The 9,897-nt window shown below is 32.0% G+C and overlaps 1 pseudogene; it reads right to left on the reverse strand.

Moving 5' to 3' along the window:
• Positions 1-7,875: 7,875 nt before the first annotated feature.
• Positions 7,876-9,897, reverse strand: LOC126747074 (uncharacterized; annotated as a pseudogene).

Genomic DNA, 9,897 nt, shown 5'->3' on the forward strand with positions numbered 1-9,897 from the left:
AAAAAAGTCTTATAAAACTTTTTTGAAAAATGTACCAGAAGAAAGTTATACCCAAAAAAGGCTTTCTTAAAAAATCTAAAGGGAATCCCATGGGAGAATGCTTGTAATTTTGGATTTTATTTTTTATCTGAAAAACTATTGGTTGGAGAGAAAAATTGTTATGACAAAAGTTGTTAAAAATATCAATGCGCATGAGATGCAATAGAAAAATAATTTTTAGCTCCCACAGTTTTCCAGAAAATTGGAAAAAACTCCTTAACAGCTTTTCCTAATTTTCTTAAAAACTATTGAAAATTTTGACAATTTTCTTTGAGTATTGGATTCCCGTTCAAAAATAGAACAAATCATATAGAATACTATTAAGTCATAAATCGAAAAATTAGAAAGTTATGGAGGATTTTTGAAAAATTAAAAAATTTTGACCAAAAAATTAGAAAAAATTTTTTTTTGAAAAAATATGTTTTTTTTTCTGGAAATGGATAAATTGCTTTAAAACCTTCAAAAGAGTCTTATAAAACTTTTTTAAAAAATGTACCAGAAAAAAGTTATACCCAAAAAAGTGTTTCTTAAAAAATCCAAAGGGAATCCCATGGGAAAATGCTTGTAATTTTGGATTTTATTTTTTATCTAAAAAAGTATTGGTTGGAGAAAAAAATTGTTATGACAAAAGTTGTTTAAAATATCAATGCGCATCAGATGTAATCGAAAAATAATTTTTAGCTCCCACAGTTTTCCAGAAAATTGGAAAAAACTCCTTAACGGTTTTTCCTAATTTTCTCAAAAACTAATGAAAATATTGAAAATTTTCTTTAAGTATTAGATTCTCGTTCAAAAATAGAATAAATCATAAAAAATACCATTCAATATACCAAGTCCTAAATCGAAAAATAAGGGAGTTATAGAGGATTTTTAAAAAATTAAAAATTTTTTCCTGACATTTTAACACCCGAAAGGTAAGGCGTTTAGGACATGTTATTTAATTTTTTTTTTAATAATTAGGAGCACATGCATATATTCGGTTATCTAGGTGCATAATTTAAAAATTTCGTATGTCTATGTTATGCATTATATTTATCTATGTCAATATATGAAATAAGTAAATAAATAAATTTTTCAAACCTTCCTGAGAGCCAGAAATCATTGAGTCCAATTACATAAGAAAAATGCCATGTCAAAATGATTCCAGGTCATTCTGTCTGGATAGTGAAAGGCGGTACAAAAAATGGGAACTTTCCTACATAAAACCCACTGCATAATGCAACTCCAAACCTACCCACTTAATTCCCAAATGATTTATTATAGCCGATGTGTATGTATCCAACACGTGTATTTGACCCATTACCAGTCTTATCTTCATGATGCAGATAAGGGTAGAAATAGCAACTAAAAGGGCGGTTTTCCCAGAAAAAATCTCGCTGGCGTAAAGTTTCGGTTCGATAAATTCATTAATTCGAGAAAAGTCGATAAATCCTTATAGGAGCGATAAATCAAGGGGATCAATGGCTTATTATCGCGGCCCACTGGCCCAGTGACACCCTGTGTGGTGTTTTAATAATGTGCGAAGGGAAGAATGTGAGGGCGATCGAAAATATTCTAGAAAATAAATGCAGAAAATAAAGGGAACATTCACAATTTCAGACCTGAACATCTAGAAACTCTTTTATTTTAAATCCACGTCACGGAAATTTTTCATAAATTTTTAGACGTCCATTGTTTCGAAAGTGTTGAACAACAACAACAGAAAATAAGTAGAAATCCGTGTTAAAATTCCGACCGAAAATATGGTGAAAAATGTTTGAAATTCTTCGCCTAATGGATTTGTCAGTTATAAGGAGGGAAATTTGGCCGCTTTGTCTTTTAAAATCGTCGTTTTCCTAAGTAACTGTTAATGTCACACGGGTAAAGGGGCGAGGGGGGAGAGCCTGCCGTGTCTTTCTTGAAGTTTATAGGGAGTTTTGGGTGTCACTTTAAAAGGTTTACGCGCCTGTTAATTATTGAAATCTTAAGTTTAACATACAGTGGGAGAAAATCTTGTGTAGGATATAAAAGGCAATTTTTCATGTTTCATTTGGCTATTATGGGAGAGTTGTGTTATTTTTGATTTTTGTGATAGATGTATTGTTTTTGATGCAAAATTAAAAGTATTTTACTTATTTTTGCCAAAAGTGAACAAAAACAGAGTGTTTTGGTTAAAAAAATTAAAAGTTGGTCAAATTGAATTAGAAGAAAATCTGTGTGTTAAGTGTGTGGATACAATAAAAAAAGTGTAATGGAAAAACTATGAATTTTTTATAGAAAAATTATTATTTGCCCATAAGCTGTATCTGGGCTATTTCTTTTTTTAATTTATCAAAACCATTTTTTTATTGAACAATTAAATGACTTAAACACTAATAATAATAATAATATAGTATAATAATAAAAATAGTGTTTATTCAATGTTGCTATTTTTTTTAGCAAAGTGAATAAACAAAATCCATAAAAGGTTAAATCAAAAAAGTTAAAATCAACAATTCCAAATTATGAACCTGTATTTTCTATATATAGTTCAGTTCAGAGATCTATTAGAATCTTTGATGTGCCGCGAATAGTCCGTGTGCCGGTGTTGCTTGTATTGTCACATGACATGCATGTTTAAATCGCAAAATTTTATGTAAATGGAGTCATAAAGTAATATTCTAAGCGATATTTAATCATTCCATTAAATAAATAAATGTTTTAAGCATTTTTTTCAGAATTTATACATTTGATTCGTAAAATTTGACTAAATGCGCCCACGTACTATTTGTTAGATGCCTGACCTCAGTCGCAGCCAGTCAAGCGTGATAAGTTGCACAGGTCCGGTCTTAAAATGTATTTGTATTTAAAACTTTATTATTCGGGATTTTTGGGTTTAGTTTTATTAAGTTAGAAATTGAAGATAGTTGATAGCAAGATAATATTTAATTTAACTATAAGATTTAAGTACGTAAAATAAGTTTAACCAAACATTTTAATTTAATAAGTGTAGTTTTTAGCGCCATCAGTGGGGTGTTTATAACAAGTGCTGAGAGAATAGGTGGTACGAATTACTTAGGCCCATTTGTTCTGTGTATTAAGGCATTAAATATTTACTGTTTGACACAAAAGGGTAAAATGTTTTGGTTTGTCTTCAAATTTTATATATTGTATTTCCTTTTTTTGGGTATTGAGATTTATTTTTACTTGGTGGTGATTATTAATGGGGATTTTGGCTGCCATATTCAATGTCCTTTATTATTGTTTTTTTTTAAATTAATACATATTATTATAATAATATACTCGTGAAAACCCCCATCTCTATATTTCGTGCCAATCTCTTTTGATAAAAAGTAATTATGTAGTCAGAAAAGTGGAAGTATATTTTTTAAAATCAACTGTTACATTAAAAATCATCTAGCGGTCTATAACTTATGCGTTTAAAAGACACAAGTTTTACTTGTAAAAAACACACTTTACATCCTGAATGTAATATTTATTAATTTGTTTGCCTCATATTTAGTTATTGTGCATAATAGGAGAGATTAGGTGAAAATTAACAAAGATAAATGCTTATACTAAAAACTAACAATCTTATACAAGACACTACATTTTAAGTATACTGAATCCTAAAACTACAGTGAGGATACTAAATACTTTTATAAATTTAACCATTCTTTTGAATCTGGCCCAAAGAATTAATACAATTTTCTAAATTCTGTTTTTTTGCCTTTGTTCTTTAGCAGTTTCTTCCATTAAGGAAGGAAACAGTTTCTCTGTTGCTGCTATGGATTTCAACTTCATCTCGCACATCAGCATATGGATACTAAAGCATTACATTATAATTATATTCTTTATTGTGTCGCTTAAGGACAAACCGGGGCAGTAAGCTGAAAAAAACAAAACTTTAAACTTGTTTAATTAATAAAAATAGGGTTTTCTTACTATGACAAAAAAGGGACTTTTTTCCAGAGAATGAAGAAAGAAGCAGTCTTTATTGTGTCGCTGGGCATATATTGCAATGAGCCAAAAGATAAGATTGGAACAAAATTCGTGATAGGGACTTACTAATTTTTGATCAGTTGACAGTCGTTTTCTATAAACCCATTCAATTTTTTTACCCATAAACACTCGCCACACCATAATGTTATTTATGAAAAAACGTTTGAATATTAAAATGTATCAATATCTTTTTGACTTATAAGTTTATCTCTATCTAGCTCATAAAGGAATCAGATAAGTATACTTTTATCTCATATAAATGTTGACAAATTATTATGTTTTTACAGGCACTCCTGAAATAAAAATTCCAATTACTTGAATTTTATAAAATGGATTCTAGTAAATTCTTTAACAAAAACTAAAAAAGCCTTCAGAGTAGTCCATAACTCGTTCATTTCAAAATTAAATCAATAGAACCCTAAGATATTAGGGTACTAACCAGAAACAAATTATTTTGTCTTTTACAGCCACCCCTGGAATAAAAATGCAATTTTCTTGGCTCTTAATAAATGGATTCTAGTCATTTCTTCAAAAAAGAATAAAAAAACCTTTAAAGTAGTTCATAAATCAATAACGGGAAAATTTTGACTGTTAGAACTCAAGGTATAAGTAAGATGCCAATAAGAGACAAATTTTTTCCTTCTGGAATAAAATGTCCGTTTTCTTCCGACTTTTAGTTATTTTTATAGAAAAGACTAGGAAAGTCTTCAAAGTAGTCAATAAATCAATAATAACGAAATTTTTACTACTAGAATTCAAGATATTGGCGGGCCAATAAGAGACAAATTATTTTTTTTCTTACAGGCACTCCTGGAACAAAAAATCCAATTTTTTGACTTTTAGTAAATGAATTTCATGCGTTTCTTTAGAAAAGACTAAAAAAGCCTTCAGAGTAGTCCATAAATCAATAATTTCAAAATCTTGACTACTAGAACTCAAGAGATTATTGTGTCAATAAGGGACAAATTATTTTATTTTTTACAGGCACTCCTGGAATGAAAATTCAATTGTCTTGACATTTAATGAATAAATTTCAATCATTTCTTCAGAAATGATTGAAATTTGAATGGCCATAAATCAATAATTGAAAAAAATGTTGATTTTAAAAAATTTTAAATATTGGGGTGCCAATAAGGGACAAATGTTTTTTTTCGCACAGGCACTCCTGGGATGAAATTTCAATGTTCTGGGCTTTTAGCAAGTGGATTTTAGTCAGTTCTTTAAAAAAGACTAAAAAAATCTTCAGAATAATCCATAAATCAATAATTGCAAAATTTTGACATTTTCCTTCTTGAAAAAATTCCTGTAGTTATTATTAAGTAAGAAAAAAATGTGACTTTTGTTGTAAATTTCTTCGTCAAAAAAAATTCCTAGACAAACACGAAATTTGATCCTCAACTGCGACAACAGAGGGAAGTAAGCTGTAAAAGACAAAATTTTAGACTTATGTTCTTAATAAAAACTTTGTTTTTCTTACTATAGCAAAAAAGGGTTTTTCCCAGAGAATGGTGGAAGAAGTTATAATACTAAAACAAATCCACAAACACAAATAAAAAAAACACACCTTCTCACAGTAAAAACTGCAAAAAATTTAGACGAATACAGACCAAATTCTAAATTCACCACTTTCATAAAAGGGAAAAAAGGAAAACCAGCAAAACCCATCAAATAATAATGATCTCACCTGACCTCACTCCCAACTATTAAAGGTGATAGACCCATCCTTAAAGATTTCTTTAAAAATACGTCAAAATTAATACAAAAACAGCCCATAAATTTATCTGGGTACGGCCCCGTAATTCTCAAAATCAGTGGGATAGAGAGAGATACACAATTACTTGCACAGCCTAAAGTAGGAATCGCCAGAACGCTGATGTTTTATCTTTGTTTAATAGACTGGCTAAAAAGAAGTGACAAGTCTGTGAGTGCTGGGAGTGTTTAAAATATGTTGTAAGATGCTTGGATTTTAGTCCGCGGTCAAATTTTTTATATTATTTTCTTGTCATATTATTTTCTTTCTAAAAATGGACATTTTCGAAAGAAAAATAAAAAATACTATAAAACATGGGGTTTTACATATATTTAAAATGATTTCATAGATAAACAATAGAAAATTTTTCCATTTAAACATGTATATCATGCGACAATAAATACGACATAGGCGCACGGACTAGTTACTGCGGCATCTGTGACACATCAAAGATTCTAATAGATCTCTGAACTGGACTTTACACGAATAATCTAACGTAACTAACGCCCTGTATAAATAATGCTAAATTCACTACAAAATTCGTAATTTTCACGTCAAAACACATAAAGTCGTCAATTTTCAAGACGATATTGCGTAAAATCACAAAATTTGTAGCATCACGAATATATCGGCTGGTCGAAGACCTGGGAATTTATCAACACACCACCCGAAAAATGACCCGAGAACGTAGGTGAATCATCGTGGAACCGTGTCTGCTCAAGTAAAAACGATGGCATGCAGTCGTTGCGATTTTGGGGGGTAAACAAATCGGCTCTTGACTCGATGTGGCTATTTATTCACGTATTATAATATTAAAGTTTTTGATAATTATTAAGTGTTTTATGTTTAAAACCTTCGTGAGTTATTATAAATTATGAAGAAATTTCAAATTTAAATACCCTGTATCTCGTAAACCTGCAACATTTGTATAAAGCCCCGTCCAGACCGAATTTCTAACGCTAGCCAACGGCACATGTGAAGTAACTTGGAACGCGTTGGTTTTGAAACCAACGCTTCCCATTGGCAAACTAGTTGGCGTTGGCTTGCGTTCGTTCGGTAGTCGAGCGGTAACATCAAAGAGATGCCTGTTTGTGTCGAATTTGGTGTGGACGAGATTTGGATTATTTTCAAATTTCAGTCGTTCGAAAACATTTGTTCTGTGCGTGCGTATTCTGTGCATATTTTTGATATGGAGTGGACCGAAGATTTGTGTTTAAAATTAATATGGATTTTATAGGGATAACCCTATTTTATGGAGCCCTACAAATTTACAATTTAAATCGTCAAAAAAGAAAATAGACATTTGGCAAAACATAGCTAGTCAATTTAACTGCGACATCTCAGAAATTAAGAAATAAATTGAAAGTTTGATGACTTCTTATCACCGAGAAGTTCGCCGTGAAAATACGACGTTTTCTGGAATGGGGCCAGAAGATTTATACCGTTCAAAATGGTTTGCATTCCAAGCTATACAGTTTTTAAATAGCAAGTTTCGTCCAAGAAAAACTAAAAACACTGAAATTGTAATTATATATACCTACTTTATTATTTCTTAATTAATATAGGTACTAATTTTAAAAAATAGGCAGTTTTTCATGAATTTTGCAAAAATAGGTTTTTGTGAATTTTGTGAATGTGAAACCCAAAAATACAAAAAAACAAAATATTAAAAATACATCGATGTCACAACACAGTAGAGATACCTTTTCTATGCATAATCATTTTGCCAAGGTAAAGCACCGTTGAACGTAAAATATTCGGCAAACTCAGCTCGTATTTGTTCAGCACTTGTAGCCGATTTTCGAGCTACTTTTGGAATGGTGGTTAATCCAGTTTGACCATCGGATTGTTTTCGCCATAATCCCTCTATTATTTGTCCATTTATCTCGCTATCAAAACTTCCATTTGGACTATACACTTGTTTCTCAAATAATTGTGCAAGTAAATGCATGCCATAACAATATTTTCTGCTTTATGTGGTTCTAACAACATTGGCTTCCTTAATACTCGAAACACCGCAGATAATATACCGAATACGTTTTCAACAATTCTTCTCGCTCGAGAAAGTCTATAATTGGAAGATCCATTTTGATGAGAGCCTGGGTATGGTTTTAAAATATTATCTTTTAAAGGGAAGGCTTCATCAGCAACGAAAATATACGGGATATGGTTGTGTCTTCCCGGTAAAACATCTGGATTTGGCAAATTAAGAGAATTTTTTCGAGTTTTTTAAACAAAGTTGCATTTCTGAAAACACCTCCGTCAGAAATTCTTCCCTGACATCCAATATCGGCATATAGAAAATTGTAATCAGCATCGACAAGTGCAAAAAGGACAATGCTAAATGTTGATTTATAATTAAAATAATTACTTCCACTGCAAATTGGTGCCTGTATTTGTATATGCTTGCCATCCATGGCACCGAGGCAATGAGGAAAATTCCAATTTTCTTCATATTGGCGAGCTACTTTAAGCCAATCCTCGGATGTTTCGGGTAGCTGGAAAGAACGTTTTGATTTATTAAGAAAATAATAAAAGTAGCTAATAAAAAATAAAATAGAAAAAGAAAAAAGGTACAAAAATAAACGTTTATAATTGCTGAATATTGTTATGTACGATGACAAACTATGCGGTTCCGGGTTCCAACTAACAAGCAGATCAGCCGAGATTAATACAAACCAATTGCAATTACACAAAAAAATTTTTTGAAATCATAATTATAGGACCAATTATTAGACTACGTAATTATTTCTCAATTATTTGTTTACAGGAGACCAAGTTGGCCAGAAACACTGAATCAGAAGACACATCATCAAACATACAGCAAGAAAGCAGTGAACTTGTACAGGAAGACACTGAAACACTGAATCAGAAGACAAAGAAAATCCAGGAGGACAGAGAAAACGGAATCTATTCTATATACGGAGTATGTCGCAAGCCAGCTTGAAAAGTTTGATCCACATGCAACACGAGCTATGGTTAAGCACAAATTTGCCAGCATTCTTTTCGAAGCAGAAATGGGAACATATCGACATCTGCATTCTGCATCTATGCATCCAAGCTCACAATGGAGTTACCCTGAAAGTAACAGTTCGGCATTAACATCGACTCCATTGCCATCACCCAATTATAGCCAGCAACCAGAACAGACATTCCAAGGAAAAAAAACATCTGCAACCAATACTGACTCTACACCAGCATTTTTTATCAGCGCTCGGTTCTGCTCCAGGACTTGTCGCACTCAGTATGGCACAACCCTCGACATCCACTAATGAGCCATCACCTGGACAATATGAACAACTATATTAAGTGCCGCAAATAAAATAATACCTACTTAAGTACCTAATGTTTTTATAGGCTAAATTTTATAAGCAAAACCAAATAAAAATTTACCTTGATATATTCTTGTAGTGATTCAACTAAGGCCAAGCAAACTTCTGGAATAATGGACGAGATTAATTGCTTCCGTACTTTAAATGTGTACGCCAGACTAGTAAAGGAATTTCCAGTTGCTAGATAGTGCAGGGTAATGGCCAATCTTTCTTTAGCTGGAATAGCTTTTCGGTAATTGGTATTCTTTTTCTCAATTTTTGGAGCCACTAAATTAAGCAGTTCATCAAATATTTCTGGGGACGTTCGGCGGAAGTTCCTAAAATGACCAGTCTTCATTCCGAAGCTCATCCAATAAATTACCAGCGTCTGCGCCTTCGCTTCATATTTTTTTTGTTTAGTAAATTATGTAAAACGAGAAATCCTGCACTTGCACACATTAAATCATCATCACTTTCGCTCGATGATATCTTTAGCTCGATGAAAAATTGAAAAACCACCACACATTAAAAAAAAATGTAAAACCACCGAACCGCTACCAACGGTCTTCAATGCAACACTAAAAATTTGGTGTGGACGATGTTCTTCCGACGCTTACCAATTCCAACGCCAATGACAGCACATGTGCCGTTGGCGTTGGTCTACGTTGGAAACTCGGTCTGTACGCGGCTTAAGACATGTTAAGCTCAATCGCCATATTTTGGTGTGTAGTATCTCCAGTTCAGAGATTGTCCCGTAATAACCGTATAATGTGGTATAACCGTAAATTGTGGTATATCATACTGGGTATCCATATACGGATATGCATCTGGAGGCAT

Source organism: Anthonomus grandis, chromosome 18, assembly GCF_022605725.1.
Source record: "Anthonomus grandis grandis chromosome 18, icAntGran1.3, whole genome shotgun sequence".
In the NCBI taxonomy this organism is placed as follows: Eukaryota; Metazoa; Arthropoda; class Insecta; order Coleoptera; family Curculionidae; genus Anthonomus; species Anthonomus grandis.